We start from the raw sequence: 25,628 nt of genomic DNA, 5'->3' as shown, positions 1-25,628 counted from the left end.
AATGTGTTGCACACATTTTTTTCCCAACCTGTCTTTTTTTTTTTTTTTTTAAGCAGAGGTATTTTTCTTTTCTTTTCTTCCAGTTTCATTGAGATATAATTGACATACAGCATTGTATAAGTTTAAAGTGTACAGTGTAATGATTTGACTTACATACATCATGAAATGGTCACCACAAGAAGTTTAGTGAACATCCATCTCTCCTAGAGATACATTAAAGAAATAGAAAAAAAACCCCAGCAAACTTGTGTATGTGATGAGAACTCAGGATTTTCTAACATAACAACTTTCATATATAATGTACAATGGCGTCAATTACATTTATCATGTTCATCACATCCCTAGTACTTATTTATCTTAACTGGAAGTTTGTACCTTTTGACCACCTTCATCCAATTCCATATCACCCCACCCCTGTCTCTGGTACCCACAAATCTGATCTCTTTTTCTATGATTTTGTTTGTTTTTGAAGTATAGTTGGCCTACAACACTATGCTAGTACCTGTTACACAACAGAGTGATTCGATATTTCTGTGCATTTCAAAATGATCCCACGATAAGTCTAGTTACCATCTGTCACCATACAAAGATATTACAAAATTACTGACTATATTCCCCACACTGTACATTTCATTCCTGTGATTCATTTATTTTGTATTGGAGGTCTGTACCTCTTTATCTCCCTTACCTATTTCTCTCTTCCTTCCCACCCCCCTCCCCTCTGGCAAACGCCTATTTATTCTCTGTATCTATGACTCTGTTTCTGTTTTGTTATGTTTGTTCATTTGTTTTGTTTTTTTATTTTATTTATTTATTTGGCTGCATGTGGACTTTCTCTAGCTGCAGGGAGCGGGGGCTTCTCTTGGTGCGGAGCACGGGCTCTAGGCTCGCGGGCCTCAGTAGTTGTGGCTCGCGAGCTCTAGAGCGCAGGCTCAGTAGTTGTGGCCCATGGGCTTAGTTGCTCCGCGGCATGTGGGATCCTCCTGGACCAGGGCTCGAACCCATGTCCCCTGCATTGGCAGGCGGATTGTTAACCACTGCCCCACCAGGGAAGTCCTGTTTTGGTTTTTTAGATTCCACATATAAACAAAATCATACAGTATTTGTCTTTCTCTGTCTGACTTATTTCACTTAGCATAATATCCTCTAGGTCCATCTATGCTGTCACAAGAGTTCATACTTTTTTATGGCTGAGTAATGCTTCCTTGTGTGTGTGTATGTATATGTATCTATATCTATCTATCTATCTATCTATCTATCACATCTTCTTTTTCCATTCATCTATTGATGGACACTTAGGATGCTTCCATATCTTGGCTATTGTAAATGATGCTGTTATGAACATAAAGGTGCAGAGAGCTTTTTGAATTAGTGTTTTCCTTTTCTTTGGAGAAATACCCAGGAGCAGAATTGCTGGATGTTACGGTAGTTCTACTTTTAATTTTTTGAGTAACCTTCATACTGTTCTCCATAGTGGCTGCACCAATTTACATTCCCACCAACAGCGCACAAGGGTTCCCTTTTTCTACATCCTCGTGAACGCTTATTTGTTGTCTTTTTTAAAAAAAATTATTTATTTTATTTATTCATTTTTGGCTGCATTGGGTCTTCGTTGCTGCACACGGGCATTCTCTAGTTGCGGAGAGCGGGGCTACTCTTCGTTGCGGTGCGCGGGCTTCTCATTGCAGTGGCTTCTCGTTGCGGAGCATGAGCTCTAGGTGCACGGGCTTCAGTAGTTGTGGCACGTGGGCTCAGTAGTTGTGGCTTGCGGGCTCTAGAGCGCAGGTTCAGTAGTTGTGGTGCACAGGCTTAGTTGTTCCGCGGCATGTGGGATCTTCCCAGACCAGGGATCCAAACCGTGTCCCCTGCATTGGCAGGTGGATTCTTAACCGCTGCACCACCAGGGAAGTCCCTGTTGTCTTTTTGATAATAGCCATTCTGACAGGTGTGAGGTGATATTGTGGTTTTGATTTGCATTTCTTGATGATTAGTGATGTTGAACATTTTTTCATGTGTCTGTTGGCCATCTGTATGTCTTTGGAAAAATGTCTATTCGGGTTTTCTTCCTACTTTTAAATTGGGTTGTTTTTTGATGTCGAATTATATGAGTTCTTTGTATAGTATATTAACATCTCATCAGATATATCGTTTGCAAATTTCTTCTCCAATTCAGTAGGCAGCCTTTTTGTTTTGTTGATAGTTTCCTTCACCATTCAAAAACTTTTTAGTCTGATGTAGTTCCATTTGTTTATTTTTGCTTTTGTTTCCCTTGTCTGAGGAGACATATCCAAAAGAAATATTGCTAAGACCTATGTCAAAGAGCATCTTGCCTGTGTTTTCTTCCCCAATCTGTCTTTTAACTGTGTTTCTTCATCCAAAGTTTTACAACTTTTATGTCTATCTTTTCCCTTATGACTTTTAGGTTTCCTACTTTGCTTAATAAGATCTTCCCAACCTAAGCTTATGCAACTATTCTTCTAATATTTCTTTCGTTAATTTAATTGCTTTACCTTTTACACTAATCCAAACCTTGAAAACATTATTGAATCACAGTGGACAACCTTGTCTTCTTCTGTATCTGATGGCAGGTTTTCAGGATGACCTCATTTGGCTTGATGGTTGCTACTGGTTTGTGTTAAGAATGCACAATCAGAATTTAGTTATTTTCTTCTAGTTCTATTTTACTTAGAGTTTATTAGGAACGGCTGCTGAATGGTACTCAATACCACAAGAGAATGATTTCCTCTTTTAACTAATGGATATAATAGCATGTCACTTTTAAAATGATAAACTATTCACTTTAAAAATTTGTGCATCAAAGGACACTATCAAGAAAGTGAAAAAATAATCCACAGAATAGGGGAAAATATTTGCAAATCATGTATCTGATAAGGGTCCATTTTCCACAATACATAAAGAACTCATAACTAAAAGACAAACAGCCCAATTTGAAATGGGCAAAGGACTTGAATAGACTTTTTCCTAAAGAAGATATATAAATAGCCAATAAAACATGAAAATATGCCTAACCTCATTAGTCATTAGAGAAATGCAAATCATATTACTTCACAATAGAATGGCTATAACAAAAAAAGAGGAACAACAGCTAATGTTGTCGAATTTGTGAAGAAATTGGAACCCTCAAGCATGCTGGTGGGAATACAAAATGATGAAGCAAACAGTCTGGTGGCTCCTCAAGTAGTTAAATATAGAATTACCCTATGATCCAGCAATTCCTCTCCTAGGTGTGTACCCAAGTGAATCGAAGGCATATGTATACACAAAATGCTTCTACAAAAATATTCCTAGCAGCACTATTTATACTAGCCCAAGAGTGGAAACAACTCCAATGTCCATCGACATGAATGGACAAATAAAATATGGTATATCCATACAATGGGATATTATTCAGTAAATAAAAGGGAATAAAGTCACTGATAGATGCTGTAACATGGCTGAAACTTGAAAGCATTATGATACATGAGAGAAGACAGAAACAAAAGGCCACATATTGTATATTTCCATTCATGTGAAATATTCAGAATAGACACTGGTGGAGACAGAGAGTAGATTTGTGGTTGCAGGGGCTGGGGAGGGGAGAATGGGGAGTGATTGCTAATCGGTACAGGGTTTCTTTTTGGGGTGATGAAAATATACCAGCAGTTGATAGGGGTGATGGTTGCACAATGGTGTGAATATACTAAAAACCATCAAATGATACCCTTTGAAAGGGTGAATTATCTCACAGCTTTTATTTTAAAAATGTTCATGTAGCTGTGTTTTGTAAGCAATATAGTCCAATATAAGTGCTCATTATATAGTATCTCACATTAAAGAAAATAATATAATTCCTGTTAAGCCATAAAAAACCCTTCATATCCTGAAAGGCTGAGGTGGGTAGGGTTTATCGTTATTTTTTCGAGTGGCTTGTCATCTCAAAGGAACAGTTTGGTCAGGGAATAAAATACAATGTTTCATGCAGTGACATGCTGTTCTCCCAATATAAAGTCTGTCTGTGGGCATAAAACCCAGGCTATCTATGGTGGAGAGAGGCACAGCTTCTGGCCCACGTGGCCATGTGGCCAGTCAGGAAACAGCCACTCTCTGGGGGGACTTCCAGACCAGCCTGTGCTCTAAGAGAGCCCTTGGCTACCAGGTACTGCACACCTGCTCTGGGGCAGCTCTTTGACCTTCACTGTGTGATGCAATCCCTGAGTTATTGGTATTGTTACCTCTATTTCCCACATGCAAATAAGGAAACTCAGAGAGGGAAGTGACACGTCTGGAGAGAGTTCTAGCTTAAAGGTTGAGGCAGATCCAGCCCAGCCCAGGTCTCCAACACAAGTTCATGTTTTAACTACAGCCCCAAACAAACAAAACCCCCCAAAAACAAAAAAGCAGAGAGAATCCCATCTTAACATAGGAATACAATACTTGCATAGTGCTTTACAGATTATAATGCTTTTACTATACCTTATCACTTGATTTCTAACACATTTTTAGCACATGCAAGGAAGACGTTGTTAGTCCCATTTTACTGATAGGGATTCTACAAACTTGGAGAGTTTAGATAATTTGCTGGAGGTTGCATTGCTGGTAAGGAACAGACTAAACTGTGGACCAGTTCTTTTATATTGCAGCTGTGAGTAGGTGTAGCAAAACTATTGTGGGGAACTCCCAGGGAACAATGAGGTGAGATTTCAAACCATCTCCTGTCTCGGATCCTGGACTTTGATTGTAAATGGGGACCTCATGGACCTCACATTTGCTAGAAATGATTGAAAGGCTTAAGGTCGGGGCCAGTTGTACACTGCTGTTGGCACACACAGGGTGGATAGGTCACATGTATTCTGTACCCCAGCAAGAGCTGACGCAAAGTGGAAATCATATGGAATACGATGCTGAGAATCTATGTTTGGAAAATGCAAACTGAATAAAGGGTGGCTTTTGAGCCAAGAGCAGCAGTATATATAAATATAGCATATAATATTTTATATACTATATAGCATAATTAATAATACATGTATAATAGTATATAATTATATACACCCCCCCGAAGTTTGCCAAATAGAAATTTTAAAGGGCTTGAGGGAAGTGTAGAGATAGGACAGAAATACTTTGAACTGTCATGTAATAATGTAATTTATAATAATGAGAAGTAAATTTTGAGACTACAACATAATCCCAAGATTAAGCAATGTTATATCCTAAGTCAAGTGAGAAAGGACTTATTTTACACTTTTAATTTATTTTATTTAAAAAAATTTATTCTATTCTATATATAATAATTTCATTTATTTTATACTTTTATTATTTTACTTATTTTTATTGTGGTAAAAAACATAAACGAAAATTTACCATCTTAACCATTTTTATTTGTACACTTCATTAATGTTATCTTTTATTTATTTTTGACACTAATATTGCTTGGAGGGCACGGCTCTGCAGTGTGGACATGTTACCACCAGGTGGCGGTAGTGTGGTACAGTCCCAGGGACTGCGCTTCTGCAGGATCGTTATTCAAACCCTTCCCAGATTCCCCATGCTGTTGCTATGGGAAACTAAGGCTTTCTGGAGAGGGGGAGGCAAGATTTTAAAAAACAAAGCTATGGACCTTGAACCAATTAACTACAGTTTATTGACTTACTACCACGTCTGAGGCGCTGCGTTGGCCCCGTGGTGCGGAGATGGTGGGAGGGGGAGGGGCATTACATCGGGGAGGGCTGAGGGCCGGGGCCATACCAGCAGCTGATGTCTACTGCGCACTCGCCCTACTGGGTGCCTTTTCTGTGTAGTCCTTACTCGTAAGGCAACCCGGTGTGCATTACTGCGACTAGCCTCTACTGCCCAGATCGTTTCCTTATTATGGCCCCTGCGATCTGTTTGAAATTCAAGCATTGTTATGTCAGTCCCAGCTTCTGCGTAGAACCCTTTCAGTGGGTTCCTCTTACCTTTGGACCCCCAAGGTCCAGCCTTTGTTCTCCTGTCTCAGGCCACACTGGTCCATCTGCCACAGAGTTTTAGTCCCTACTGTGGTCCAGCTCCTCTTTCTCAGGCCCTCTTCCTTGACCTCCAGAGTCTCTCCTTCATGACCCTTATCACAGCTTTAATTTCACATTTGTCCTTCTTGGATTCATATTTCTCCAGCTCATTTTACTGTAAGCTCCCTGGGGCAGATCACATGTCTGTTCTTGTTTTTAAATGTTTTTTTAAAAATAATTAATTTTTGGCTGCATTGGGTCTTTGTTGCTGTGTGCAGGCTTTCTCTAGTTGCAGTGAGCGGGGACTACTCTTCATTGTGGTGAGCGGGCTTCTCACTGCGGTGTCTTCTGTTGTGGAGCACGGGCTGTAGTCACGCGGGCTTCAGTAGTTGTGGCACGCAGGCTTCAGTAGTTGTGGATCGCGGGCTCTAGAGTGCAGGCTCAGTAGTTGTGGTGCACGGGCTCAGTAGGTGTGGCTCATGGGCTCTAGAGCACAGGCTCATTAGTTGTGGTGCACGGGCTTAGTTGCTCTGCGGCATGTGGGATCTTCCCAGACCAGGGCTCAAACCCGTGTCCCCTGCACTGGCAGGCGGATTCTTAACCACTGCGCCACCAGGGAAGTCCCACATGTCTGTTCTTATATTCTGGTGCCTGACGTGTGGCAGGTAGATGCTCTCAGGAGGTGCTTATTGACCAAAGGAAAGAAGTGGAGGTTGGAATGCCTTACTTAGGGTCCAGCAGCCAGTAGAGATGCCAGCGTAGACTGGGTGCAGATTTCCACTCTGTCCACTCAAGTTGGCTTTGAGCCCTTTGTGACCTTGGACAGATGAACTTCAGTTCATCTGCACTTCAGTTTCCCAGTTTGTCAAATGGGTATAAAACCAGGTGGACTCCAGGATGGCTGTGAAAATGAAATGAGTTGACACATGTGAAGGAAGCATCTGGGCATTGGAGTGTTGGCTAGAGACCAACGAAAGAATGTAAAATATCTCATTAATAATGCTTTATATTGATTACATATTTAACCCAAAATATTGGGTTAAAAATGTTATATTTTACTATAATGTATATTATAAATTAATTTGTTTTTAAAAAAAATAATGTGCCTATTTATTCATTTTTCTGACAAGTCACAATAGATTTAAAAAAACATTTATTTGTTTGGCTGCATTGGGTCTTAGTTGCGGCACATGGGCTTCTCTCTAGTTATGGCACGCAGGCTCCAGAGCGCGTGGGCTCAGTAGTTGTGGCACACGGGCTCTCAAGTGCATGGGCTTAGTTGCCCGCGGCATGTGGGATCTTAGTTACCCGACCAGGCATCCAACCTGTGTCCCCTGCACTGGAAGGCGGATTCTTAAGCACTGGACCACCAGGGAAGTCCCTATAAATTAATTTCTTTTTACTTTTTTTAACGTGGCCACTAGAAAACTTTAAATTACACACGTAACTTGCGTTATATTTCTACTGGTGCTGTTCTAGATCGTGGTTCAGATGTGGAATATTAGCTGGGTGGTCCAAATGCAGGCTTTGCCTTGCACTATTGGGTGGACTGGAAAAATTTGCCGATATTCCTGAATCTCAGTAAGTGTAAGTTTTGTGAAAATTGTGTGATGATGTAAGTGAAACCCTTGCACAATGCTTGGTGCCTGGAATGCCCTTGATAAATGTAAACTATCCTACTTATGCACGTGGCAGGGATTAGACAGAACTCTGCTGGTGGGAACAGCTAGTTGCCCCATATCCATACTTTTCTTCTTGTGCCAAGACACTCCTGCTTTTTAGCTGGGCCCATTGCTCCCCAGAATCAGGACTGCATCTCCCAGCCTCCCTTGCAGCCAGGTGTGGTCATGTGACCAGGCTCTGTCCGATAGCATGTGAGTGGGCATCCTCTGGGCTGTGCCCTTAAGAGGAAGAAAGGGCATGCCGGCACTTCCCCTTCTTTCCCTTCCCTGTGGCTGGAATGGGGACATGGTGGTAGCCATCTGGAATGGGGACTCGGAGAACAAAGGAAATGCTCAAGGGACAACAGAGCTACAAAGAGAATAATCTTGGGTGTCTGATGCTGTAGAGACATATTCTTCCCAGCCCTGAGGCTTATGCCTAGCTTATTACAGAAGAAATTAATTTTTTAGGGAATTCCCTGGTGGCCCAGTGCTTAGGACTCAGTGCTTTCGCTGCCAAGGGCCCGGGTTCAATCCCTCGTTGGGGAGCTTAGATCCCACAAGCTTCCTGGCGTAGCCAAAATAGTGATCATAATAATAATACAATTTTAAGGTCACTATTATTGTGGCTTTCTGTGTACTCTAACTCATGCAGCTCTGGTGCCCAGAAGTTGCCCAAGCTGGCACCTTGGATACCAGGATTCCCATGCTTGCCTTGGTCCAGATTGGTTCAGAACCAGGCAAGGCTGAGCTTGTGTCTTGAGGTCCTTGGTGTGGCTGGAGGAAGCTGGGCATGGACATCGTTGCTTCTCCAAGGGCATCCATCTCTACTCCTTTGTCCTGTTTCCTGAAGGAAGAGCCCAGCAGGCTGGGTGTTTGGATGCAATGTCCCTGGTGGCTGACCAGGTCCTCTCGGAGATGCCCAGAGTGGCTCCGTATGGCCCTAGGTGGACCTGCATTCATAAGGCCTAAAAGATTCCTGGGAGGCCACAAGCACAGAGGTGTTCTGGTGTATGAATTATTCTAAGTATTTATAAAGTAGTCTCTCAAAAGTGAGTTTAGTGGGGACCACTTCTCCAGATCCTGGTTATCTCTGAGGATGTGATACATGTTTTTTGTTGTTTCCATCCCAACAAACATGTGATGCATGTTCGTTGTTTCATGCAAAGCTGAGGACCAGAATCTGAAGCGTGAAGGAGCTGTGAAGAACCAGTGTAGACAGTCAGGGCTGCATCAGCGTCAGTTCCCAGCTCGCAACTCACCTTCTGTGTTCTCAGAAGGACAAAATGAAAGCCCTGGGCTTAATTACCGGTGGTTACTGAAGAGCCAAGGAAATCAGTGGATATGGGTACGACAGCCACTCCCTCTGAATGTGGAAGGCCATGGAGAAACCCAGAGGAAGGAGTTGATTCTTGTCAGTCAAAGAATTTGACTGTGTAATTTCAGTTTAGAGGTTTAAAATATGTCCACAAATTCGTTGATACTTCTACCTTTAAATTGTGAAGCCTCATCCCCCTCCCCTTGTGTGTGGCCTGGACCTAGTGACTTGTTTTTAGTGCACTGAATGTGGTGGAAGAACCCGTGTGTGACATCTGGAACGAGGACATAAAAACCAGCCTCTCTCCGTTCACTTGCTCCGGGGGAACCAGCTGCCGTGTCATTAGGACACCCAAGCAGTCCTAGGGATAGATGTACACAGCAAAGACTGAGGCCTCCTGCCCACAGCCATGAATGAGCACCTTGGAAGCAGATCCTCCAGCCCCGTCCAGATTTCAGATGATGCCACCCCAGCCAACATTCTGTCTGCAACCTCATGAGGGACCCTGAGGCAGAAGAACCCAGCTCAGCTCCCCCCAACTCCTGACCCATAGAAACCGTGAGATAGTATGTTTGTTGCTTTAAGCTGCTGAATTTTAGATGAATTTGTTTCATGGCAATAGATAACTAACATAGGTTTTCTGAGATTTCTCTGCATGGGAGCTTCCCTTGAACTCATATCCTTCTTGGCTGGATGAATTCTTATATTGTATAAAATCTTTAGGAATAAAAAGTTTAAAATATTAATTCAGTGATTTGATTACAGAACAAGCATACACAAGAAGGTATATCATTTTTTTAAGTTTACAAATGATCCAAGTGGTGTTGAGGCAGTCTCACCCCAGGCGCCACCTCTACACGGATGACTCATGGATTTTTCTTTTTTTTTTGGCCGTGCCACACATCTTCTGGGATCTCAGTTCCCCAACCAGGGATTGAACCTGGGCCACGGCAGTGGAAGCATGGAATCCTAACCACTAGGCCACCAGGGAACTCCCAACATGGATTTTTATCTCTAGCCCAGACATTTCCTCTGAGGCAGAGGTACAGGCACAACTGCTTTGTTGGTGCCTCTTTTAGAGAGGAAGCATCTTAAATTTCAGTATTCCCAAAACTAAATTAGGGTTTCGCGTACAACCTGGTCCTCTTCTAGCATTGTCTGTCCCAGCAAGTGACACTAGTGTCCACCTAGGCCCACACATCAGAAGTCTAGGAGTCCCCACGACAAAGCTCTCATCCCCTCCCGCCACATCACCTATTCTGTTTGTAGGCATACCTCATTTTACTCCACTTAAATTGAAGGTTTGTGGCAACCCTTCAACAAGCAAGTCTATCGGCACTATTTTTTTCACGGCATTTGGTCACTTTATGCCTCCGTGTCACATTTTAATTCTCATAATATTTCAAACTTTTTCATTATTGTCATTTTTTTACAAAAATTATTTTTGGCTGCGTTGGGTCTTCATTGCTGTGCACGAGCTTTTTCTAGTTGCAGCGAGCGGGGGCTACTCTTAGTTGTGGTGCGCGGGCTTCTCAATGCGGTGGCTTCTCTTGTTGTGGAGCACGGGCTCTAGGCGTGCCGGCTTCAATAGTTGTGGCACATGGGCTTAGTTGCTCCGCGGCATGTGGGATCTTCAGGACCAGGGATCAAACCCGTGTCCCCTGCACTGGCAGGTGGATTCCCAACCGCTGCACCACCAGGGAAGCCCCAGTCATATTTTTTATGGGGATCTGTGATCAGTGACCTTTGATGTTACTACTACGACTTGCTGAAAGCTCAGATGATAGCATTTTGTTAGCAATAAAATATTTTAGAATTAAGGTATGTACCTGTTTTAGACATACACTATTGCACATTTAATAGACTACAGTATAAACAACATTTTTTTTTTTTTTTTACGGTACGCGGGCCTCTCACTGCTGTGGCCTCTCCCGTTGCTGAGCACAGGCTCCGGACCCGCAGGCTCAGCAACCATGGCTCACGGGCCCAGCCGCTCTGCGGCATGTGGGTTCTTCCCGGACCGGGGCACGAACCCGTGTCCCCTGCATCGGCAGGCGGACTCTCAACCACTGCGCCACCAGGGAAGCCCTAAACAACATTTTTATATGCACTGGAAGACCAAAAACTTCATGTGACTCGCTTTATTGTAATATTCTCTTCATTGGGGTGGTTTGAACCTGAACCTGCAGTATTTCCAAGATATGCTTGTTTCACTCTTCTCTTCCCAATGAAACCGCCTTCCTCTTTCCATCACCACCATGCTAGTCCAGGCTACCATCCTATCTCACCGGGATGGCTGGAGTGACCTACCAATTGGTCCCCACACCCCTCTGGCTCCCTTCCAATCTATTTTCTACTCCGCAGCCAGAGCAATCTTTTCAAAAAGCAATGTAATCCTGTCACACCGGCCACCTCTCGCCTCTTGCCCCATCTAACGTAAGACCAATCTTTCATTTCCCATTGCTTATAGGATGAAGAACCACATCCTCATTGAGGCCTGAAGCCTCTGCCCAGTCTGGCCCTCCAGCCGCCTCTGATATTACTCTTCCCCTTGATTCCTGTGCTCCAGCCCCAGTGGTCTAGCTTCCATGAATGAGCCAAGCTTCCTCCTGCCACAGGACCCTCGCACATGCCCTTCCCTCTACTTGGGTCTCTCATTGCCTGGTAGCTCCCACTCTTTCTCTAGATCACAGACCAACAAGAAACTCTCCTTGACCCACCTGACCAGGCCAATTACCCTTCATCATACTCTCTCATAACTCATCTTAATGGAAACTTTATACTATTTTTGACCCCATTCTAGATGGTAGGGGCCCTATATTATATTCACAGTTATGTTTCAGTGCCTGGCATGTAACAAGTGCTAGTGAGTATCAGTTGAATGAATGAATGAATGAATAAATGAATGTTACCTCCTTTAATCTTCAGAATAGTCCGATGAGGTGCACATTATTATCTCCATTTTCCAGATGGCGAAACTGAGGCTAAATGACTTATCGAGGTCATGTAGCCATAATCTGAACTCACCTCCAGCTGACTCTAGAGACCAAGTCATCTATCCCTCTGTTGCACCTTTGCCCAAATATCTTTCTGAGTTTTGTCTCATTTGGTTCGCTTTCTTTTACATAACCAGAACATTTCCTGAGACTCTCTTGAGTTAACAGCCTCCTCTTTAAAACAAAAAATGAAAGTAGCTATTGCTGTGAGGCTTTAAGGATTATCAGTAAACTGTACCCGATAGGAACTGGGCCAGGCAAACTGCTTTCCTCCTATTGTAGAACAGCTTAATGTTTAGTGATTAAGCAGAACCTCTGAGTGCAGTTGTGCAGGCTGTTCACTGAGCAAGGAGGCCCGGCCAGATGGGTGAGGACAGGCTGCCGAAATTGAGCCTATGTTTTACTGGCCAAGCTGTGCATCCTACTGTGAAGCTGGATCTCCCTGGGGGTGGGGTGGGCACCATTCACCCACCAAGCTGGGTGCCCAGGATGCTGCATCTTCCTGGAGGGGGGTACCTTCTCCAAGTTCACTCAGGTGTGGTGTATGGACTAGGTGGCCCTGCATTTATGGTCAGTTGTGGTCAGTCCACTCACATGTTTTACTTTTTAATTTTTTTTAAATGAATTAATGTATTTATTTGGCTGCACCAGGTCCTTAGTGTGGCATGCGGGATCTTCGTTGCCACGTGTGCAGGATCTTTAGTTACAGCATGCGGGATCTAGTTCCCTGACCAGGGATCAAACCCGGGCCCCCTGCATTGGGAGCACAGAGTCTTAACCTCTGGACCACCAGGGAAGTCCCCTCACATGTTTTTTGTTTTTTTTTTTTGCGGTACGCGGGCCTCTCACTGTTGTGGCCTCTCCCGTTGCAGAGCACAAGCTCCGGACGCGCAGGCCCAGCGGCCATGGCTCACGGGCCCAGCCGCTCCGCGGCATGTGGGATCCTCCCGGACCGGGGCACGAACCCGTGTCCCCTGCATCGGCAGGCGGACTCTCAACCACTGCGCCACCAGGGAAGCCCTATACCCTCACATGTTTTAATTGAATCAAGCACTCTGTACTGTAAGAATTTAGGAAGAAAAGGCAACTTGTTTATTTGGGGAGTGTTGTGTATAAAAGGGAAAATATGGAAATGCCGTCAGTCTTTGTTCCCCTCACTGTCCCAGCCCTGCTCTTGAGGGGCAGGATCCTCAGGACGTGACGTGAACTAGAACCAGGGTCAACCTGAGCTGGGCCCCAGGTTGGGCTGTTTATCTTGTCCTTACAGGTGACATCGTGGGAGATGAGTTGTGTCTCCAAGGATCATGTGAGCGTACAAGACGAACTGTGCTTCTCCCTTTAGGAAGCACTCACTGAAGGGAAACCCGAGGCGACTCCTTTCTCCCCTGTGGTCCTGTGGCCTCCCCCCCCACCCCCCCATTTATCAAAGAAGAGCTGTTCCTCCCCGGCCCCTCTCCCTCAAGGCTGGTGAGTGGGTGGGGACAGCAGCTGAGGAGGAATGCTGTTCCCCTTCTAAGGTGTTTCACCCCGAGGTCCAGCCAGAGCAGACCTGTTGTCCCAAGCACTTCAGCTTCTTGGGCTGGAGGGGTGGGCGAGTTTAATGAGTCCAAATGTTCTTCTGGCTGGTTGTGGGCACAGTATAAGCTTTCAGGAAGACAAGCTGGGAAGATGGAGCTATCAAGAAGGCAAGTTTTTTTTCCTGTTTTGTTTTGTTTTTTAGAATTAGCTGATTTTTTATTAATGAACAAAGCAAAACAAATACCGAAATACCTGCATGCATGTAGCTAGCAAGTGACCACAAGCTGTAGTGCATTTTAGCTCCATTTATATGGAATTAAAGCTACAGTTGTTATACATCCTCCTACTTTAGTAAACAGCAGATTTTCGGTTTGTGTTAGTAGTTACAATGAGCTTCCTCATCAAAATTAGCAGGCTGACTCTGACATTCTGTTCCTTCCCGTCTCTTCCTTTTTTTTTTTTTTTTTTTCTTTTTTTTTTTTCCGTCTCTTCCTTTTTTGTGTGTGGGCATAAAAGAAAAGTTTTATCTTTTTTTAAAAATTGAAGTATAGTTGATTTATTTCCTGTTTCTTTATCTTGTTTTCTCTTAACTAATATATTTACATAGTTTATTAGTTATTTCTTCTTTCCTAATTGGGCCAAAAGAAAAAACAATCTAGAACATTTTGAGTCTTTTTCAGATACAAGAGGACATTTAGCTATTTCTTCTTCTGTGAGTAATATTTAAGTATTCCTTTATTTTAAAGTCACTTTGTTGCTTTTTAAACCATCAAAAATGTATTGCATGTAGTATGGCTTGCTGTTAAATAGTAGTGTCTTGTTTGGCATATTGAATGAAAAATTATCTTTACAAGTTTGTTGGTTGAATTTCCTTTCAAACACTTCTTAGCTTTTACCTGAACATGAAACCAGGCAAAAGTTTGGGAAGAGAATAAACTGTCAACATCACGGTAAAACAAAGTTACAACATGGAAACCTTTGTTATGTGTCATTACAATTTCTCTGAAGAGGAATTCCCTGGTGGTCCAGTGGTTAGGACTCTGTGTTTCCACTGCAGGGGACGCGGGTTCGATCCCTGGTCCGGGAACTAAGATCCCACAAGCTGCGCATGTGGCCAAAAAAAAAAGAAGAAAAGTAAAAGAATTTCTCTGAATAGTTATGTTTCTGCAACAAGCAAGCATTTACCCCTTAAATGCCTGGACCCCAGGGGCCCCTGAGGTGGCTCTGCAGCTCGCTGACCCCTGTTTGGCTCTCCATGGCTGCTGCCCAGCTCTTCACTCCCCCCATCTCCCTGCCTGGCCTGTCTCTTGCTCGAAGATTAACGCCTTCCATGGAAAAGGTCAGGACCACCCACATAATTTGCAAGGCTCAGTGCAAAGTGAAAATTCAGGGCTCCTCGTTAGAAATGATGGAGAATTTCAAGATGGCGGCAGCAGAGCATTAACCCAAATGTGGGACCCTTCTGGGCGTGGGGTCCCAAGCAACTGCAAGGTTGCACACCCATGAAGTCAGCTGTGTTCACAGTCATTCTCGCTAATGCCAGAGCCTTCCTTTGCTTGAAGCCAGCACTGGGCCAGGACCACGTGGGCTGGCTGCCCTTCTCCTGACTTGGGCGTCTCAGCTGCTTCATCTCGGCTTGATGGGTCTGTTTTATAATCCTCACTAAGTCTTTCGGAGATGGGAGGCTGGTCTGTGAGAGGGGAGGGGTGCTCTGGGAGCAGCCCCGGCTGGGGAACCAGGAGACCTGGCTGGGTTCTCTCTCCAGGTAAGGCTGGGTTGTGGCTAGGATTATATTACGACTGACCTTGGGTGGGTGCTTGATAAAGAGAGAAGTGGTCCTGGTGCCGGGAGCTGATGAAAGGCTGCCCTGAAGAGATAACAATGCTAGCATTATTTAAGGTTGGTTTTGTTTTGTTTTTTTGTACTTTGCACAGTCATCCTCTCTGGACACTTTGTCTAGTAGTTGGAAATCACCCAGGAAAATCATATCCTTTATCCATTACCTTATCATTAAAAGTAATCAGGGGACTTCCCTGGTGGCGCAGTGTCTGCCTGCCAATTCAGGGGACAGGGGTTCGATCCCTGGTCTGGGACAATCCCACCTACCTTGGAGCAACTAAGCCCCTGCACCACAACTACTGAGCCTGCACTCTAGAGCCCACGAGCCACAGCTCCTGAAGCCTGCATGCCTAGAGCCCATGCTCCACAACAAGAGAAGCCACTGCAATGAGAAGCCCACGCACCACAATGAAGAGTAGCCCCCGCTCCCCGAAACTAGAGAAAGCTTGCGCGCAGCAACAAAGACCCAACACAACCAAAAATTAAAATAAAATAAAATAAATAAATTTTTAAAAAAGTAATCAGGACTCATTAAAAGAGCTGCCTCCTTGCAAATGAAGGAGAATCTATGCCCAGTGCCCCTTCAACTTCCCAACAGTGATGATCCTGTGCTCTGAGACAGCTGGAGAGGAAGTATCTAGAGCAGGGTCATGGTGGAAATTTCTAGCTCTGTGCCGCTTGATACGGTAGCCACTAGCCACATGTAGCTACTGTGCACTTGGAATGTGGCTAGTGAAACCAAGGAACTACGTTTTAAATTTTATTTAATTTTAATTAATTTCAATCTCAGTAGCCACAGGGACCCTATAGCAATCACACTGGAGAATGCAAACTAAATCTGGAGTCTAGATTCAGAACATCGTAACCCCAGACAACTTTAAAATATTTGTAAAGACCCAAATAATGTCCCAAAGTGGTTATATTAAACGTGTTAAGCAGGCAAAGAACAGTGCTGGGAACCAGAAGGAAGCCTGCAAAGCAACCCACAGCTCCTGCTTCCAGGAGCTTGTACTGACAAGGAGACAGGATATGGAACATGAACTAAGATGTAAAAGTTATAGAATCTGTGAGCTGATGGCATCTAAAATGGACTCAGTCCCTTTCCCACTGTGCTGTTCGACTCTGTTGTATAACAGGGACCAGCCTGCATCAGGATGAGGGTAATGTCATCAATGTCATCCACGAAGAGTCAGCAGGGACAGTGGGCCTTACGGCGGAGTAGGGATCTGCAAAATCTTCTCCTGCATAAAACCATGTGAACACTGGCAAAAGATGTTAAAATCAACTTTTCCAGAGCTCTGAAAATTCATGAAAATTAGTCAAAGGCTTGCAACAGATGCCCAACAGATTAGTCATTAAGGACGTGCAGAGCAAAACCGCAACGAGATACCACTTTACACCCACCAGGATGACCATAGTTTAAAAAATGGAAAATAACAAGTATTGGCAAGGATGTGAAGAAACTGGAACTCTCATACAGTGCTTTGCTGGTGGGAATGGAAAACGTTGCAGCCACTATGCAGTTGCTCAGAGTTACCTGATGACCCAGGAACTCCTCCCCTGGGTATATAACCAAAAGAATTGAAAACAGGCATTCGAACAAATACTTGTACACGAATGTTCGGAGCCACACTATTCACAATATCCTCAAAGTGGAGACAACTCAAACGACAGTTAATTGATGCATGGCTAAACAAAGTGCGGTTTATCCACGCAAAGGACTATTGTTTGGGCATCAAAAGGAATGACACACTGATACGCGCTACGACGAGGATAACCCTTGAAAGCATTATACAAAGTGAAAGAAACCAGACACAACAGACCAGATTTTATATGATTCCATCTATATGAAATATTCAAAATAGGCAAATCTATAGAAACAGAAAGTAGATAATTGATTGCCAGGTATTAGGAGAAGGGAGAAATGGGGAATGACTCCTAACGGGTACTGAGTCTCTTTTTGGAGGTGATGAAAATATCATAAAATTAGACAGTGGTGATGGTTGCACGACTCTGTGAATACACTAAAAACCACAGAATTATGAACCTTAAAAAAGTAAGCTTTATGATAGGTGAATTATACATCGGTAAAGCTGTTATTAAAAACCACCACATAAAGCTACCAATTAAAAAAACTAGTTTGTCCTTTAGCTTTTTTGTTTTGTTTTGTTGTTTGTTTTGGGGTTTTTTTTTGGCGGCTTGTGGGATCTTAGTTCCCCAACCAGGAAATGAACCCAGGCCCCAGCCACGAAAGTGCCGAGTCCTAACCACGGGACCGCCAGGGAACTTCCCTGTTTTATTTTTCATTATTTACTTTTAAAATTGTGATAAAATACACATAACATAAAATGGACCACTTTAAGCATTTTTAAGTGTACAATTCAGTGGCATAAGTACATTCATATTGTTGTACCACCGACATAACCATCCATCCACAGAAACTGAAACTCTGTACCCATTAAGCAATGACTGCCCATTCCTCCCTCCCCTCCAGCCCCTGGCAACCACCACTCTACTTTCTGCCTCTGTGAGTCTGACTAGTCTATGTACTTCCTATAGCTAGAATCATACAATATTTGTCCTTTTGCAACTGGCTTATTTCATTTAGCATAACGTCCTAAAGATTCATTCATGTTGTAGCATGGGTCAGAATTTCTTTCCTTTTTAAGACGAAATAATATTCCATTGTATGTACGTACCACATTTTGTTTATCTCTTCATCCATTGATGGACACTTGGGTTGCTTCCATGCTTTAGCTGTTGTGAATAATGCTGCTATGACACTTGGTGTACACATGCATCTTCTTATCCCTGCTTTTAATTCTTTTGGGTGTATACCTAGAAGTGAAATGGCTGGCTGATATGGTAATTCTATTTTTAATTTTTTGAGGAACTGCCATACTGTTTTCCATGGTGGCTGCACCATTTTACATTCCCACCAGCAGTGCACAGGGTTCAAACTTCTTCACATCCTTGACAACCCTTGTTATTTGTGTGAAGTGGTATCTCATTGTGGTTTTGACTTGTATTTCCCTAACGATGAGTGCCTTAGTCAGTTCGGTCTACTATAACAGAGTAGCATAAGTTGGGTGGCTTAAAAAACAAACATTTATTTCTTACAGTTCTGAAGGCTGGGAAGTTCAAGATCAAGGTGCCGAACTGGTGTCTGGTGAGAATCTTCTTCCTGGTTTGCAAAAGATGACCTTCTTACTGTGTCCTCACATGGGAGAGAGAGGTGAATCTTGTGGTCCTTCCTCTTTCTATTAGGGCTTTAATCCCTTCATAAGGGCCCTGCCTTCATGAACTAATCTAATTACCTCCCAGAGGCCCTACCTTCAAATGACATCACGTTGAGGGGTAGGTTTTCAACATATGAACTTTGGGGAGGACACAAACATTCGGCCCATAGCATTTAGTGGTGCTGAACATCTTTCCATGTGCTTATCAGCTATTTGTACCTCCTTGGAGAAATGTCTATTCAAGTACTTTGCCTGTTTTTTTAAAAAATTTATTTATTTATATTTTTGGCTGCGTTGGGTCTTTGTTGCTGTGCGTGGGCTTTCTCTAGTTGTGGTGAGCCGGGGCTACTCTTCGTTGCGGTGCGTGGGCTTCTCATTGCGGTGGCTTCTCTTGTTGCAGAGCACAGGCTCTAGGCGCACGGGCTTCAGTAGTTGTGGCACGTGGGCTCAGTAGTTGTGGCTCGCGGGCTCTAGAGCACAGGCTCAGTAGTTGTGGCGCATGGGCTTAGTTGCTCCGTGGCATGTGGGATCCTCCTGGACCAGGGCTGGAACCCGTGTCCCCTGCTTTGGCAGGCGGATTCTTAACCACTGCGCCACCAGGGAAGTCCACTTTGCCTGTTTTTGAATTGGGTTGTTTGTTTCTTGCAGTTGAGTTTTAGGAGTTCTCTTTAATCCCTTATCAGATATGTGATTTGCAAATACTTTCTCCCATTCTGTAGGTTGTCTTTACTCTGTTGATAGTGTCCTTTGATGCACAAAAGTTTTTCATTTTGATATGTGCTTTAGCTTTTAGGTTCAATTTACAAGCCTTATATAACTTATATAATAGTTAATTTAGTTAATGAAATTTACAGTTTAAATATTTTATAAATGTAAGCACTTAATTGCCTAACAAGTAGGATCTTAACAAGTTCTTAAGTAATTCTATAACTCTAACAAACTTAATTTATAGACATGATAAAACTTAAGTTTCTATTGTACATGTCAATACTGTCTACTATTAATTGGTCCATCTAATCCATTCGCTGCTTGTGTTCATTCTGACCTCCCTTCCCATCCTTCCCACCTGGCAGGATCACAACCCTTACAGATGTGGAAATTACACCCAGTGAGATTCTGAGTATCTTTCCTGTCTTTTGCCTGGCTCTCTTGTCATAGCTGTCAGGGTCCTTCTAATGACACCTGGATACAAATGATGCCTGGAAGGATGTGTACAAAATGTTAACAGTCATCATCTGTGGGTCATGAGACCTCAGGTGATTTCTATTTTCTTCTCTAGATTTTTCTGCATTATCAGGGTTTCCCAAAACAATCATGAATCATTCATTTAATAAATATTTGTTGAGTGACTGTTCTGTGTGTAGTACCACCCTTGGCTCTGGGGAGAACAAGGCAGTCATGGTCCTTGCCCTCACAGAGTTTACAATCTAACAGAAAAGGAAGACATTGAACACGAGGGACAAATGTGATGATGAAATGTGCTGTGGTTCTATTCTAATAGCATGTGTCCTAATCTGGAGGGGGCTTCTGGCCGGGGGTGGGGGGAGTGGAGTACTTCCTGGAGGGAGTGATACCTACCTGGGGCCTGAAGGGTGAGAAGGCATTAGCCAGGATAGAGGTGGGTGATGGAGGAGCGTGAGCCATCGATTCATCCCCTTCTCTTGCTGCCTTTGCTTCTAACCCTGACACACGTGTCCCTCCCTACTGCTGCCAGAGAGGTTTTTCCTAAAATGCAAATCTGCGCTCATCACTTATTTAAAACTCTTGACTGAAAACTCATAAAGAACTATGAACGGTACTTACCTCTGGGGAGAGAGACGGACAGGGGATATCTTTTTTTCATCTTGGGCCTTTCTGTGCCGTTTATACTTTCTAATTTGTACATGTACGACTTCTGCTTTTAAAATGTCAACAGGGGTCTTTTTGTTCAGGAGAGTCCTAGTTTATTTCCTGCTTAGTATTTCTTCATATTTTTCTTCACATCCTTCTCTGACTTGCCATTGCCATCTGGAGAAAAAGCCGGTTGTTTAGCACGGCAAAAATGATCTGCCCTCTCTCATCCCTCATTTCCCACTTTTTTTCAATCCCAGTCGATGCTCCAGTGTTTTAGTCAGGACCTATGAATGGGACATGACAGAAACGTGACTCATACTAGTTTATGCTCTTGGCTTGCTTTTTTCTCTGTTGGTTTCATTCTCACACTGGCTTTCTGTGTGCACTTGGCACTGCTCTACCTGTTCTGTGTCTATTTTCTCATTTAACTGTCCTATTAGGGTGTAGGCAAGGCTTATTAATCTCATTTCACGGAGGAGAGAGTCTAATTAGCTCCCCCAAGTTCTCACAGTTAGTAAGGGAGCTGGTAAGACTTGAACCAGGCAGTTTGCCTCCAGAGCATCCAGGACATTGGTCTCTTCCTGAAGACGTCTTGAGTCAGGACCCAGAGGATTCTCTTCCTCCCAACCCCAGTCGGGATTTCATAGAGTGAATCTGATTGGCCCTCCTTGGGTCACATGGCCTCCCTGCACCAATCCCTGGTGCTGAGGAAATGGCATATTCTGATTGGTCAGGCTGGCCATGGAGTCAGCCTCTTTTGAACTCTAAGGAATGAGTTTCCCACCTGGAAGTGGGGTGTTTAGTTACCTTCGCTCTGCAGTCATCCAGCCACAGGGTTCCATCTTGCATCTCCCAATATGCTTCACAGTCTCTCTTACTTCTCTGGCTTTGCCTATGCCATTTCCTCTTTCTGGGAATCTCCCCCCCATTCCCCACCAAGGTGATGCCAACTTCTAAAGGTTCAGGTCTCTCATTCATTTCCCGCAGGAAATTCCTTGTAACGCGCCAGGCAGGATCAGAGGCAAGCTGGGGTGGGATGGGGCTGTCAGGCCCGCAGTTCTCCTGTGACCATGCCATACCCCCTTTTTTTTGGCTGTGCAGCGCAGCACGCGAGATCTTAGTTCCCCGAGTTCCCCGATCAGGGATGGAGCCCACAACCGCTGCAGCAAGAGCACGAAGTCTTAACCACTGGACCACCAGGGAAGTCCCGTGGCTGAGGCTTTCTGATCCATGAGTTTGAATGCAATGGAACCAAGCAAAGCAAGTCAAATTCCTTCCAGAGATTTGAAGATGTTAAGTGAAGAATCAGTGGCAGAAGATGCTCGGAGCTGCACCATCTACCGTAGGTCCCTAGAGAAAAGGCTGGAGCACTCCTGCCGAGCAGGCCTGGAGCTGCGCGGATCCTTTTGCCTTTTCTTCCACCCCGTGAACTCACCCAACAGCTGTCCAGAAAAACCTCCTCTGGGACTCAGTTTAGCCAGAGTCAGTTTCTGTTGCTTAAGACTGGAAGGATTTTAGTAGACAAGTGCCCCTTGCTCTGGTCATACCTGTGCACCCCTGTCGTACACCCTCAGAGCTGAATTACTTTCTCACTAGACTGGTTTCCCTGCATACGGTGTTATTGTCCCCATTTTACAGATGAAGTAAGCTAAGCTTAGAGAGGTTAAATGCCTTGCTCAAATTTACACACTTAGTGATAGCACTGGGACATATGGGTACCTGGAATAATGAGAAAAGAATGGTTTTATGGAAATACAGACCTGGGTTCAAATTACAACTCTGTCACTTACTGGCCATGTGACTTTTAGCCAGGAGAGGTATAAACTGAGCACTTCATAGGTATCAGGTACAGTGATTTGCATATATAATGTCATTTAACCCTTAAGATAATTTTGTTGGGTAGACCTTATTTTCCCTCAGTTTACAGATGAGGAGACTGAGAATCGGAGCAGTCAATTGACTTGCCCAAGATCGTGTAAGAAAAAACATTCTGAAAGAATTTACTTCTGACTGTGAAGAGAGAGTGGGGAATGGACAGAGTATGGGGAAGAAATTTTCACCTTTTTTTTTCAAACATTTTCCTCTCGTGTTTGAGTTTTTACAACATGTGAATCTGGGGGTGGGTATAGATAAAAATGTCTGAATGATACGATTGTCACTCTATGAAGGCTTTAAGGTCAGGTGAAGTCTGGGAAGGAAATACCCTGACATAGCCACAGTCGGAGTGTTGAGGGGAGTGTGGTAGCTGGCCTCCAAAATGTCTCCCAGAGATCTTCAACTCCTGGTACCCAAGACCACATGTCGATTCCTTTGACGTGACTCAGGACTAACTTGTGTGATCGATAGAATGTGGCAGAAACGTGTGCTTTCCGAGGCTAAGGTCATAAGATGCATTCTGGGTTCTACCTTGAACTCTGAATCATTCCTTCTAGAGGAAGCCAGTCGCCATTTTGTAAGGACACTTCAGCAGCCCTGTGGAGAGGCCTGTGTGGAGAGGAACTGAGGCCTCCTGCCAAAAGCCAGCTCCAACTTGCCAGCTATGTGGGTGAACTACCTTGGAAGTGGAACCTCCAACGCCAGTCAAGCCTTTAGAGGACTGCAACCTCATGAAAGTTTCTGAGTTAGAACCACCCAGCTGAGTCCTTCTTGAATTCCTGACCACAGAAACCATCGGAAATAATAAATATTTATTAGTATTTTTAAGTCACCAAGTTTTGGAATGATTTGTTATGCAGCAATAGATAACTAATATGGGGGTGGGTGGCGTCGGGTAGAGATCATGGTCGATTATTTCACTCTGTTTTTGAGACTTCCCATGATGTCATGTAACTTCAAAAAACAGTTGTAAGGGCTTCCCTGATGGCACAGTGGTTAAGAACCCGCCTGCCAATGCAGAGGACACGGGTTCGAGCCCTGGCCTGGGAAGATCCCACATGCTGTGGAGCAACCAAGCCCGTGCACCACAACTACTGAGCCTTGTGCTCTAGAGCTCGCGTGCCACAACTACTGAGCCCACGTGCCATAACTACTGAAGCCCGCGCTCCACAACAAGAGAAGCCACTGCAATGAGAAGCCCACACACCGCAATGAAGAGTACCCCCGCTCACTGCAACCAGAGAAAGTCCGCGCACAGCAACGAAGACCCAACGCAGCCAAAAATAAAAATAAAAAAAAAATAAAAAAATTTTAAAAAGTGGTAAAAATCATTTAAAAGAAGAGGGAGGAACAGGCTATCTCTATACCTCTGTGTTTGTTCCAGTGCATCCCCAACTTTTTCTTTTTATGGAATTAGTAGAAAATATATTTGTTCATCCCACTGGGAGAAATTGAGGGATTGAGGGAGATTTGGGCTATTTCCATGGAGCACGGAGAAAACATTACATTGTCTTAGTATTTACTTTTTTACTAAAATAATAAAAAATGATGCAATGTATTAGGAAAGACATTTGAATTTGTATTATACTTGTCTCTAAAATCTTTTAAAATATTTTAATAGGAAAGTTGAGTTTGCTTCAGAACATAACTTTTTATATCAGGTTTTATGCTCAAGATGGCTGTATGCAGTTCTTGTTTTTCATGATGATTCTTTTGAATTCAAGAATTCTTCAAATTCTTGATAGTCACCATCAATGCAGAATTGCATTTGTACAGGTAGCTAGTAGCAAGTAACAGAAGATTATCATCTTTTTTCCTTGATGGATATTCTTAGCCATTAATTGATAATCATTAATTTGCCATTAATCAGAATGTAGATAATTCTATCAGTTTAAATTGTTTTCTATGGTGAGATTATCTTTTAAATCCAATAGTTCTGCATCTTCTGTCATTAAGAACTGCAATGTTGGGCTTCCCTGGTGGAGCAGTGGTTGAGAGTCCGCCTGCCGATGCAGGGGACACGGGTTCGTGCCCCGGTCCGGGAAGATCCCACATGCCGCGGAGCGGCTGGGCCCGTGAGCCATGGCCGCTGAGCCTGCGCGTCCGGAGCCTCTGCTCCGCAACGGGAGAGGCCACAACAGTGAGAGGCCCGCGTACCGCAAAAAAACAAACAAACAAACAAAAACCCTGCAATGTTGAGATTTCTTAGGATATTGTTAATGGGTTTTTACTTTGATCAAATTTTTTCACATCAATATTTCAAAACAATAGTGTAGGTTTTCCTCAAGCAGACCCAGATACTGCTTTTCTAGTCTTTTTAAAAAAATATTTATTTATTTTTATTTGGTTGTACCAGGTCTTAGTTGCAGCAGGCAGCCTCCTTAATTGTGGCTCACTGGCTCCTTAGTTGCAGCACGTGGGCTCCTTAGTTGTGGCATGTGAACTCTTAGTTGCGGCATGCATGTGGGATCTAGTTCCCTGACCAGGGATCGAACCCGGGTCCCCTGCATCGGCAGGGGAGAGCGGAGTCTTAACCACTGAGCAACCAGGGAAGTCCCTGCTTTTCTAGTCTTGATAATTCTTTAGAGTTCAGTTTTTAACAACTACACAACCCGAGTGAACAATTCTTTATGTCCGAATTCTGTTCTACATACTTTGTCAGAACATGCTGTAGCTTACTTTCATTTGACCTTTGCATTTTTCAGTATTAAACTCATCCAGCAGCTCAAAAATGTCAGCTAGTAGCTATCTTTCTACAAATCTGTAAAGCAAGAATCATTCACAAAATAATTTTTGAATTCTATTTTGCCCCTATTTCTTTCCTTTGGGCAGCCAACACATTACCATGAGATTAGGGAGGGGGGTGTGCTGATCCCAGTTCTTTTGCACAATGCTGGAAACAGGGACTGTTGCCGTGAGGACTTTTTAGAATGACTTCTTGGCATCAGTGATGCGCAACTTGGTCTAGGGTCAGACATGCACACAGGAGAGCCTGTGGGCTACAAAACAGGTTATTCCTTTCTACCGCTGTAGCCCCAGCTGACCTGGTCTTTGTCCTTGGTGGAGAACCAGACCTCTGCTGAAAGGCTGAAAACCTATCCCTCTGCCCCTCACCTCTCCATGCCCCCTACCAGTGGGACGAGCTCCATGGGAGGTCACTGATTGGAGCCTTGGCTGCCTTCTGGGTCTTCCCACTTCACAGGCTTTGGGGAACTTCAGCATCGCACAGATCCTTCCCTCACTCCAAGCCTCAAGAGGGGCTGCCCTGCGTCTGAGAAACGGCCTAATTGAATTCCTATAATTTTTTTCATTGTGTGCCTCATTCCCTTGATTACCAGAGAAAACCTGCTCAATGTAGATAATTTGGA

At 43.9% G+C, this 25,628-nt stretch overlaps 1 long non-coding RNA gene across 1 annotated transcript; it reads left to right on the top strand.

Moving 5' to 3' along the window:
* Positions 1–14,008: 14,008 nt before the first annotated feature.
* On the top strand, positions 14,009–23,346 carry LOC116757874. Its single transcript, XR_004351107.1, has 3 exons — positions 14,009–14,186; positions 18,436–18,548; positions 21,487–23,346. It is a non-coding gene; the product is annotated as an uncharacterized LOC116757874 (long non-coding RNA).
* The last annotated feature ends 2,282 nt before the right edge of the window (positions 23,347–25,628 follow it).

Source organism: Phocoena sinus, chromosome 8, assembly GCF_008692025.1.
Source record: "Phocoena sinus isolate mPhoSin1 chromosome 8, mPhoSin1.pri, whole genome shotgun sequence".
Taxonomy (NCBI): Eukaryota; Metazoa; Chordata; class Mammalia; order Artiodactyla; family Phocoenidae; genus Phocoena; species Phocoena sinus.
Note: the sequence above shows the minus strand (reverse complement) of the source record. Positions and strands in the feature narration are given on the sequence as shown.